Source organism: Chenopodium album, chromosome 13, assembly GCF_948465745.1.
Source record: "Chenopodium album chromosome 13, dcCheAlbu1.1, whole genome shotgun sequence".
In the NCBI taxonomy this organism is placed as follows: domain Eukaryota; kingdom Viridiplantae; phylum Streptophyta; class Magnoliopsida; order Caryophyllales; family Amaranthaceae; genus Chenopodium; species Chenopodium album.
This window is the reverse complement of record NC_137846.1, coordinates 21400280-21412294: the sequence shown is the minus strand read 5'-3', so window position 1 is coordinate 21412294 and position 12015 is coordinate 21400280. Positions and strand designations below refer to the sequence as shown.

The window sequence follows — 12015 nt, the reverse complement described above, 5'->3', positions numbered from 1 at the left end:
CCACTCCTGCAAAATTGCCAAATTGCATCTTGTCCCTGCCTCGACGTTCGGCCGAACCACTGAGCAGGTTCGGCCACACCTTGGTTCGGCCACACCTTCAGGAGGTTCGGCCACACCTTCTTCTGAATCATGCTTCCTTCAGCTTCCCTTGAGCTTAGCTTCCTCCTCTTGAAAATCCCGATGGTTCCTACAAAGCATAAGCATGGAAATCACAATAAAAACAAAGCGAGAAGACTAAGAAAAGGGAAGATAGAGGAGAAAAGAAAGGAGGAAGCAAAACTAAGTAAAAATGCTTAGAAAAAGGGCCAAACAAGTGCAAATGAGGGGAGAATCCTTAGAGAAAAAGGATAAAAGAGTGGCATAAATGCCACTCATCACTTGACCAAGCTTGACTTGACATGACATGACATGTGTATGACTGTTGAGTGTGTGTGTGTGTGTGTGTATAATTTGAGTGTGTGTGCAGACACAAGCAAATGAAGATGCAAAAGCAAAAATTTTCTGTCATTTTTGTCATGAGTGGAGGGTACCGACTTTCTTCCAAAAAAGAAAGACGTGAAAAAAAGTTTTGTTTTCGACTATCCATCGATGAAAAAATTTTGAAAAAGTTTTTGAAATTTTTCAAAAGAAAAGACATGAAAAAGGGAAGAAGTTTTGAACTTCCTCGTTGAGCAAGACGAAATGAATTGTATGGATTGAATTGTTTGTCTTAAATAACGTATGCATGATGCATGTTCTTAGACCAGGAGGTTAAGGAAAATTACATCATGTGACACGATAGATGAATGAACTTAGGTCATGGAGCTAAGCATCATATATGGTGTAAAGAAACGATCTTGAACGTCACTTAGGTCTGAAAGCTAAGCACGTATATAGATGAAGTGATTACTGGGTATTGCATAATGAACGTAGCTTAGGTCAAGGAGGTAAGCACTATGTGCTTTGTGATGTGTTCATTTTATATATATATTTATCCCCGTCCCTTGGTCGTAATTAGTAGTGTTTTTGGCTCCTTCGAGCCACTTTTATTACTAATTTGTGTTTTCCAGTGTTTTTGTAGTTTTACTTGAGTTTTGTAGGAATTTGCGTACTTGGAGCGTTTTCCCGGATTTTCGAGGAGCATCTACAAGCGTTGGAAGACCGCGACCACTTTTGATAGCCCAAGACCGATTGGAGGTAGCAAATCCGTGACTCAGGGCTCAGTTTTGGAGATACGAGGCGTTTGGGCCAAGTTGGAGAGCCCAAGGAAGAGCCTCGAGGCCCAAGAAGCCTCGCCCGGACCACCAGAGCACCGCCCGAAGGCGCGCCCGGCCGGGCGGGGCGAGCAGCGAAGAAACAAAGCCCGCGCCCGGCCGGGCGCGAGAAAACTTTAGGAGAAGAAAAGGCGGGCCCGGTCGGGCGAGCCACTGCCCGACCGGGCGCGTGTAGTTCTTTAGGAGGATTGTTTTCCGATTTAGTTTTGGTTTAGCGAATAAGCTTGCTTAGTATTAATGTAATTTTATTAGGCAAGATTAGGACTTCTTTTTTCATCTCTCTTACTCTAGATTTTAACTCTCTCCCTCTCTACTTAGACTTTCTCTCTCTAGACTTTTATTCTCTCTTGTTCATTAGCTCAATTGTAATTCCGCCGTCTTGGTACGATTTCTCTCTTAATTAATCTCAGTATTTTATTCATTCAATTCCTTCATGTCTTGTTTAATTATTATGTTTTGTTTAGTTTTAATTATGTCTGAGTAGTTTAATTCTAGGGTTTAGGGGGATCCATAATTAATATGAAGGGATAATTTATTATTGTTGATTATTGATATTGCATGATAATTTCGTATTGAATTGTTTTAATTCTTTGCAATTGGATTATGAATCGAGCAGATGTAATTTGATTGTGAATGTTTAGCAATATTGAATTGATGAATTGAGCAGATGTTAATTTGATATTAAAGGCTATTTTCAATAGGAACTTAGATCTAGTAAATTGCGAGAGCCTGTTAGATCTATGTTGATTAATAAATTGCGAGAGCCTGTTAATCATGTTATTTGTGCAATGTTAATTATTGATAGTTATGTTTTATCCCGGAATATTAATTATTGGTGAACCTATGATCCTAGGCCTTCTTATTATTGATTTTCTCTCTAAACTCAATCTCCGTAGTATAATTTCATATTAAAAACAACAATTTGGTTACTTTAATAATTTAGATTATATTAATTAATTAGGAGTAGAAAGACCAGTTTCCCTGTGGATTCGACCCTACTTCCCTATCTACTTTAGTTAGAGGATTTAGGTAATACTTTTGATTAGGTGATACGACTTTAGCCTGTCAAAATTTGGCGCCGTTGCCGGGGAGACGGTTTTATTTTTATTTCTAATTGTTTTTGTAGTCTAGATTATTTTTCTTTTGCCTCAAAGGACATTAGTTCTTTGAGGTAGGTCTAATATCTGTCTTTTTAGTTCTTTGTTTATGCCCAGGTGTTCCAGATCAGGTTACATTCCATTCAACCCTGAGATCGAACGCTCGTTTCATAGACAGAAGAATTTTTATAGGCAGATCCTGGCAGGTTCTGGGAGTAATAATATTCCTGGAAATCCATTACCTACTTCTAGTGATTCGGAGCACTCTTCTGATTCAGAACTAGAGATGGGTACACCACCACCACCTCCACCTCGCAAGCTTAGCGATTATTCGCAACCATCCCTGACGGATTTTCCACATCTTTCTCCTACACCCGATCTCGAGGGAGTCCAGTTCGAGATCAAGCCCCAGTTCATAACGATGATAGAAAGAAAGCAATTCAGTGGAGCTAAGGGTGAAGACCCTAATCTTCACATTGCAGATTTCTGTCAATACTGCAATACTATTAGGCAGAATGGGGTAACGCAGGACCAAATCAGGGAGATTCTTTTTCCCTTTTCTTTATGTGGAAAAGCTAAATTATGGTTTAATGGTTTGAATAGAGCTGCACTTGGTATTACTAACTGGGAGACACTTGATTTGAATTTTTATAATAAATATTACCCTGCAGAGAAAACAGCTTTATTGAGAAGTGCCATCTAGAATTTTGCCCAAGAGACAGATGAAGCATTATATGAAGCTTGGGAAAGATTCAAGGATCTGCAAAGGGAGTGTCCCCATCACAACTTGGCAAAGTGGCAGCTAATTCAAGCTTTTTACAATGGATTAGGAAATGCATCTAGGACAATTTTAGATTCCGCAGCTAGCGGTAGATTTATGAATTTAAATGTTGATGATGCAGGTCAGGTTATTGAAGATATGGCGATCCATAATTCCCAATATGGGAATACTAGAGGTTATGCTAATAAGGGCAAGCATCATGTTGATTCAGTAACCCTTATGCAAGCTCAGCTTACTTCTATTTGCCAGAAATTAGATAACCTTACTACTAATAATCCTAATTCTGTTGCTAATGTTTCTACTGTTTCTAATAATGCTAATGATGCTTTTTGTGAAAATTGTGGAAGTGTAGGTCATTATGAACAAGATTGCAGGAGTTCAATGGAGCAAGTTCATGCTTTCCAAACTTATAAGCAAAATAACCCATACTCCAATTCCTACAATCCTGGCTACCGGAACCATCCCTACCTATCTTACCGTAGCACTAATGTTCAAAATCCTCCACCTCCACAACAACCACAACAAGCACCCCCTCCACAGCAGAAATATTATCACCCTCATGCTAACCAGAAACCCCCATCACAAGCCCCTACTACATCTTCTGACCCTGCTTTATCAGAAATTAGGGCAATGCTGACCAGTATGCAAAAACATATGGAGAGTAGAGACCAACAGATTGACTCTATTATAGCCCATAATAAAGTCATGGACACCCAAATAGCCCAATTGTCCTCTACCCTTCAATCTCGTCAGCAGGGAGCTTTACCAGCGCAGGGAATTCAACCTACGTATCATGCTAATGCAATCACCCTAAGGAGTGGTTCATACTACGATGGGCCCCAAATGCCCAAAGAGGATGAACCTGATTTAATTAATATTGCTAATCCTGATTTCGTTGTACCAATTTCCCCTGCAGGGCTGCAGGGTAAAATTCCTGATACTAATATTTCTGATGATTCATTGCAGGGTACAACCTCAGGGAAGGATGCACCCCAGGAGAAGAGTAGGGAAGCACCACCAGTTATCAAGCTACCTTTTCCCAACCGTCACTTGAAGAGTAAGTTGGATAAGCAGTTTGGTAAGTTTTTGGAGGTAGTAAAAAATTTGCAGGTAACAGTTCCTTTCACAGAACTTATTACTCAGGTTCCTGCATATGCTAAATTCATGAAAGACATATTGACTAGGAAAAGAGCCTTTAATGAAGTAGAAACTGTAGCATTCACTGAGGAATGTAGTGCACTTTTACAAAATAAATCTCCTCCTAAATTAAAGGATCCCGGTAGTTTTTCAATCCCTTGTCATATTGGAAATGTTTTCATTGATAAAGCATTATGTGATCTAGGTGCTTCTGTTAGTGTGATGCCATCGTCTGTTTGTGCTAAATTAAATATGGGTGATTTAAAAGTTACTAATATAACATTGCAAATGGCAGATCGTTCTGTTAAATACCCCTTAGGTATTTTAGAGGATGTACCTGTTAGAGTTGGTAAATTTTTTATCCCTGTTGATTTTGTTGTTTTAGACATGGCTGAGGACACACAAATTCCCATTATATTAGATAGACCTTTTCTCCACACTACAGGAGCCATTATTGATGTAAAAAATGGTAAACTAACCCTTTCTGTTGGCGATGATAATATCACTTTTAATTTAGGGAAAGTTTTAAAAGGTCCTATGCTTGAAGAAAATTGTTATTTAATTGATGTGCTTGATGTAATGGATGATATTTGTGAGGAGAGCTTACCACAGGTTCTTGCAAGGGACCCCTTGGAGGAAATTCTTTGTGGAAATTTGTCTGCAGGTGACATGAGCATATGGAGCAAGGAGGTGGATGACATAGAAAGAGCTCTTGCTACCGAGGAATTTGATCCTATTGAGTGTGTGAAGGTAGTAAATTTAGTTCAGGAATCAAAACCTGCAGAGGTGAAGAAACCTGAACTAAAACCTCTCCCTTCTCATTTAAAATATGTTTTCCTTGATGAGCAGGAATTGCACCTTGTGATCATTAGTACTGCACTGGATGACCCACAAACTTCCCAACTTCTAGAGGTTCTCAGAACCCACAAAAGGGCAATAGGGTACAGTATTGATGATCTCAAGGGTATAAGCCCTGATTTTTGTATGCACAGGATACACTTAGAGGACAACTACAAACCTTGTATTCAACCCCAGAGGAGGTTGAATCCTAATATGCAAGAGGTAGTCAAGAAAGAGGTTATGAAATTACTTGATGCAGGTATTATCTATCCTATTTCTGACTCTAAATGGGTAAGTCCTATTCAGGTGGTTCCTAAGAAGGGTGGGATGACTGTGATTAAAAATGATAAAAATGAATTAATTCCCACTAGAACTGTTACAGGGTGGCGTATGTGTATTGACTATCGTAGATTAAATGTCGCCACTAAAAAGGATCATTTCCCTCTCCCCTTTATTGATCAAATGCTTGAGAGGTTAGCTAATCACAGGTTCTTTTGCTATTTGGATGGGTATTCGGGATTTTTCCAAATTCCGATCCACCCTGAAGATCAGGAAAAGACTACATTTACATGCCCTTATGGCACTTTTGCATATCGTAGGATGCCTTTTGGTTTATGTAATGCACCTGCTACCTTTCAACGTTGCATGATGAGTATTTTTTCTGAGTTCATAGAGTCTATCATGGAAGTCTTTATGGACGATTTTAGTGTTTATGGTTCTTCATTTGATGCATGTCTAACTAACCTTGCTAAAATATTGAAAAGATGTGAAGAATGCAACTTGGTCCTAAATTGGGAGAAGTGTCACTTTATGGTGACAGAGGGAGTAGTCCTGGGTCACATCGTATCTGATAAGGGCATACAGGTAGACAAAGCTAAGATTTCAGTGATTGAGCAATTACCTCCCCCAGTTAATGTTAAGGGAGTTAGGAGTTTCTTGGGTCATGCGGGGTTTTATCGCCATTTTATCAAAGATTTTTCTAAAATTGCTAAACCACTAACTCAGCTTTTGCTTAAGGATGCCCCTTTTGTATTCACTGACGAGTGTCTTGAGGCTTTTGACAGGATTAAGCAGGCTTTGATATCGGCACCCATCATATGTGCACCCGATTGGAACCTTCCATTCGAGATCATGTGTGATGCAAGTGACTTTGCTCTAGGAGCCGTGCTTGGACAAAGGAAGGATAAAGTTTTGCATGCTATTTATTATGCAAGCAAAACTTTAGATGAGGCCCAAGTCAACTATGCCACTACGGAAAAGGAGTTTCTTGCTGTTATATATGCTTTAGAAAAATTTAGATCATATCTTGTTGGTTCTAAAGTCATTGTTTTTACTGACCATGCAGCTTTGAAATATCTAATAGCTAAGGCGGAATCCAAGCCAAGACTACTCCGGTGGGTTCTTTTGCTCCAAGACTTCAATATCGAAATCAGAGATAAAAAGGGAGCAGAGAACGTAGTGGCAGATCACTTGTCACGTATCAGGTATGATGAGGGTAAGGATTTTCTTCCTATAGATGATTCATTCCCTGATGACAACCTATATGCAGTTGTAGAGCAACACCCCTGGTATGCTGATTTTGCAAATTATTTAGTGGGTGGTACTCTACCTCTTGACTTGTCCTACCAACAAAAAAAGAAATTCCTTTATGATGTTAAACATTATTTTTGTGATGATCCCTTTTTGTTTCGTGAGTGTGCAGATGGATTATTTCGCAGGTGTGTTCCCGAATGGGAGGTTCACGGCATCCTTACAAGTTGCCACACTTCACCCTATGGTGGACATCATGGCCCCTCTAAAACGGTGGCTAAGATTAACGAGTCAGACTTCTTTTGGCCTACCATGTTTAAAGATGCTAACACTTTTGTGCAGGCTTGTGACCCTTGCCAGAGGACTGGCAACATTTCGCGGAGGCATGAGATGCCCCAAACTGGGATTCCAGAAGTTGAAATTTTTGATGTTTGGGGTATTGATTATATGGGGTCGTTCCCATCTTCCAATGGGAATTGCTACATACTTGTAGCCGTAGATTATGTGTCCAAGTGGGTTGAAGCCATGGCCTCACCAACAAATGACTCTAAGGTAGTCATCAAGCTATTCAAGAAGATTATATTTCCCAGGTTTGGTGTTCCACGAGCTATTATTAGTGATGGGGGTACTCACTTCCATGAGAGACAGTTGGACAACTTACTTAGGAAGTATGGTGAGTATCATAGAACCGGGCTTAGTTACCATCCCCAAACTAGCGGTCAAGTTGAGGTCTCTAATAGGGAAATCAAGGCGATCTTAGAGAAGGTAGTAGCCAAGTCTAGGAAGGATTGGAGTATGAAGCTTGATGACACACTTTGGGCATACCAAACAGCATTTAAGACACCGATTGGTACTTCACCTTATAGACTAGTTTATGGTAAGGCATGTCATCTTCCCGTAGTGTTGGAGTACAAAGCTTTTTGGGCAATCAAGGAGCTTAATATGGATTCTAAGGCCGCGGGTAATAAGAGACTTCTCCAACTCAATGAATTGGATGAGTTTAGGTTGTCAGCATATGATAGTGCAAGGATCTACAAGGAGAAGACCAAGAAGTGGCATGACAAGAGGATCCTACCAAAAGAGTTTGCACCGGGTGATAAGGTTCTTCTCTTTAACTCTAGATTGAAGGTTTTTCCAAGAAAGTTGAAATCTAGGTGGTCCGGTCCCTTCACTGTCACAAAGGTGAACAAATTTGGTTCGGTGGAGTTGGTGAATGACAAGGGTGAGGAGTTCAAGGTAAATGGCCAAAGGTTGAAAGTGTATCATGAAGGTGCTACCATTAGAGATGTGGAGGAGACTCTCTTAATTCCACTTCCAAAATGAGCTCAAAGATGGTAAGAAGGTCGTGCGGGACCTAGATAAACCAGCGCTTTGCGGGAGGCAACCCGTATTTTACTTGCTTTTTTTTTTTTTTTCTTCTTGTTCTTATGAGAGGTGAGAGGAGGGAATTTAATGAGTCTTATGAGTTTTTGGTACAGATTAGAGGAAAAGAGTTAGCCAAAATTTGAAGGAAGTTGAACGTCTAAAATTGTTCTCGGGCCCGGCCGGGCGGAGCTTCGCCCGACCGAGCGCGAGAGTTGACATATACGGACATTTATTTGGCCCGACCGGGCGAAGGAACGCCCGACCGGGCGCGAGAAGAGGGTTCGAAATTAAATAAAATCGCCCGACCAGGCGGTGAAGCGCCCGATCGGGCGCGAGTGAAGACCCCCTGGAAGAAGAAAATCGCCCGACCGGGCGGTGCATACGCCCGACCGGGCGCGAGGAAAAATTTCAAAAAGCATTCAGATCGCCCGATCGGGCGGCGCCTCGCCCGACCGGGCGCGACCAGCCGTCTTCCCCTTCTTCTTTTCTTTCTTCTTCTTTTCTTCTTCTTTCCTTCTTTCCTCCGCCATTTTCTCTCTCTAAATTCATATTTTCCTCTAACTTCTCTCTAAGATTCCTCCTCCATTTCTAACCCAAACCCAAAACTCTTTACATATTTATACTCCTCCCTTCATCCTCTACATTCCTATATCAAAAATTTTCATTTTCCACAAAAATTAATTTTTGATAACCACTTCCAATGGCGGCAAAGAGGGGCAGAAACTTGCTCGGGGGTAGTTCAAGCGGGTCATCTCAACAATATGACCCGGCTCTTCAACTTGCTTCAGTGGCCAACGATCAAGATCGCAACACCGGAGCAACGAGAAAAGCTTGAGGTACTCTACGGACGCGAGGTAATCCCCTCACGGTGGTTACACCGTCCCACTTTAGAAGCTTTAGGCATTTATGGCTTTGTTAGGAGATTTTTGAATGATATTGGTATGCGTAAATTTGTAGATATGCATTATTCGACATACCGTGAATTAACCTGTGAATTCTTGTCTTCTCTTGTTATTCAAAGTCATAAAAGTGGACCAAAATTAATTTTTAGGCTTAATAATAGAAACATCACTCTTTCTTTTGTGGAATTTTGTAAATTATTTGAACTGGAACTTGATTTAGATAGGCAATGGAATGCTGAGTTTAAAATGGATGATGTTTATTTTGCTTTGACTGGTATTCCTCATGTTTCTGCACAACATGCTAGTGCTAGGCCTATCCACCACCCCGTCCCTAAAATGTGGCAAAGATTTGCCGGTGTCTGTTTCCTAGGTAGGTATGAACCCCACAACTGTCAGACCAATGAATTAGCTGTAATTGGCCATTATATGTTTGGGTACAGGAAATTGAACATAGCCCGGTATATCATCCACCACCTAGGTAGGCATGCTACGGCCAGCAACCAGGCCACTACCCCCATCCGTCTTGGTGGCATGATCACTAGGATAGCCATCAAGAAGGCCGGCTTTGTAGAGAGTGGACCCCACCGCATGACTAACATGGGATCCGACACCTACATTACCTCTAGGTACCTTGAGGAGCTGGGGTGGTTGAGGGTAGACGGGAGCCAGGTCACCCATTGGTGCATTAGGACAGGGACTGAACAACCCCTACCCATCTTTCCTTTGCCCAACCCTGACCTAACCGCCTTTCCCCCAGGGCAAGAGTCTTACACTTATGCCCTGTTGGTTGCCCATGCTAGGGGCCAGGATCCACAGCTGGCACAGGCCCAGCCACAGCCAGTAGTTGAGCCTATCCCACAGCCACCTTCACCACCCCGACAGTCCTATTCCGTCCCTCATGGTGACTCTGACCCAGTATGGGACTTGCAGAGTATTGGCCAGGCCATAGGTCGCATAGAGCAAAACCAGACCGAGTTTAGACAGATGATTGGTTCTGTCGACCAGAGGCTAGGCTACCTAGAGAGGAACCAGGGTAGGGGACTCTACCCCATTTATGATGATTATGCTCGTCGGGGTAACATTCCCGACGATGCTGTTTACCCAGACTGGTTCCAGCCCCCACCTCAGGGATACGATAGAGATCCTACTGCCTATGATATCTACACAGACTATTCTTCGTTCCATGGGTACGGCCAGGACATACCTTTTGGGGGACCGCCGGGGGGGAATTTTCATGCTAACTATTTTGGTGGTAGCTCCTTTGGTGCAGATGGTGCAGGTTCTAGTGGTGGAGCAGGTGGGTTCACACGGATAGACGAGGATGAGGATGAGTAGCCAGCTGGGCTAGCTTCGAGCCAATGAGGACATTGTCTAATCTTGGCTTGGGGGAGATTTTTGGATTTGGTATTTATTTCTTCTTCCTTTTTCTTTTTTTTTGGTGTGTTTTTGTTAGTTTAGATTTTTTTTACTTTTTAGATTAGTTTATTGCTTTCCCTATATGAAAAATACAAAAAAAATTTTGAAAAATCAAAAAAATAAAAAAATACGAACCAATGAACTGTAAATCATGCTTCCCTGTGCCCCATACTTGAGAAAATTGTTTTGATTCTTGGTATTTGATTTTGAGCATTGTGGATTTGTTGATCATGATTTGAAGTTTAATTACTTGGATTCCTAAACATGCGTCAATTTTGTCCAACTACTTGTGAATATAGTGCTTGACTAGTAGATTTGGTTAGGAATGTGTGGTTAGTTCCTAGTATGTCAATGAATTTGAGTATTGGTTTGCAACTATGAGTAGTGTTTCATGGCTCATTATTATGCACATGTGGAGGACGAAGGCATTTGTTATTTAGGTAGCCTTCAGATTTATTTAGATACATTTGTTCCCTTCTTGCTACCCATGTTGTTGCTTTGACCTTTTTGTTGTTTATAGCCACGTTACAAGCCATGTTTGCCCCATTGGTTACTAGTCCCAAGCTTGGCTTGGGGGAGCTATTAGTGAGTGAGGTGAGGGAGTTTGTAGTGTGCACATTATTTGCACAATTTGGGTGGGGTTTGAGAAGTTATTTGTTCTTGATCATATTTTTGTTTTGATGAGTTTTATTGTGTATATATTTGAAAAATAAAAGTGTGATGGAAAAAAAGAGAATTTCAAGGAAAAAAAAAGTGAGAAAAAAAAAAAGAAAGTGAACTTCTAGAAAAAAAAAGAAAAAAAATGAAAAAAAAAGCAAAAAGAAAAAAAAGTGTTTCATGTTCAAATTGTTTAAGTGAAGGTTTATCAAAGGAAAAGAAATTGAGTTCCATTGTAAATATTTGAATTTGAGTTCAGAGTTTGTTTATTCACTCTAGTTTATATTATCATATTTTTAAGAGTGAAATTGTAAGTGTTGGGATTGTTTATATTGTTTGGAGTTATATTTGGTGGATTTGTGTTGGAGTTAGTTTTGTTGGAGATGTTTATGATCATTATATTTGATCATGGGTTTATTAGGATATGGCTCCCTTTTTGCAAAGCTTTTCTCTCACATATTCCCAAATATATCCTACCCTTTTCCCTAGCCTTACATTACAAGCTTTAAAGACCTTCCGACCTTGTGCATAGAGTTGTGTAAATATGAAAGTGTTGTTTATCAATGCAAGTTATGGCTTGACATATTCCGAGTCGACTATTAGGTTGAGTGTATGTCTTTTCAAACACACGAGTGTTGTGAGTTTGGGAGGGCATTGTTCACATTAAAGGGGTTGGGATGGAGAGCGATCGAGTACATCTTTTACTCGCCACATAAATGAGAGTTGAGTGTGTGAGCACTAGTCTTGAATTCTATATGCTCTTGTGGTTTGCTCTATTTGACAATTGTTGGGGAGGAAGGGTGATTAAATGGATAGGATTGGTTGATTTTGAAGCATGCTCACTTGATTTGCCTTGGATCGTTTGTGCTTGATTTTTTATATTGGGGTGAGGCATGTTTTATTGTTCATTGAGGAGCTCTTTGCTTAGGGACAAGCAAAGGGTTGGCTTGGGGGAGTTTGATGTGTTCATTTTATATATATATTTATCCCCGTCCCTTGGTCGTAATTAGTAGTGTTTTTGGCTCCTTCGAGCCACT

The 12015-nt window shown here is 40.7% G+C and overlaps 1 non-coding gene and 1 pseudogene across 1 annotated transcript; both read right to left on the bottom strand.

Annotated features, from left to right (window-relative positions):
- Positions 1-12015, bottom strand: part of LOC145575372 (uncharacterized) — a 290973-nt pseudogene that overhangs the window by 144443 nt on the left and 134515 nt on the right.
- Positions 3033-3139, bottom strand: LOC145577219 (small nucleolar RNA R71). The gene has a single exon (XR_014098686.1). It is a non-coding gene; the product is annotated as a small nucleolar RNA R71 (small nucleolar RNA).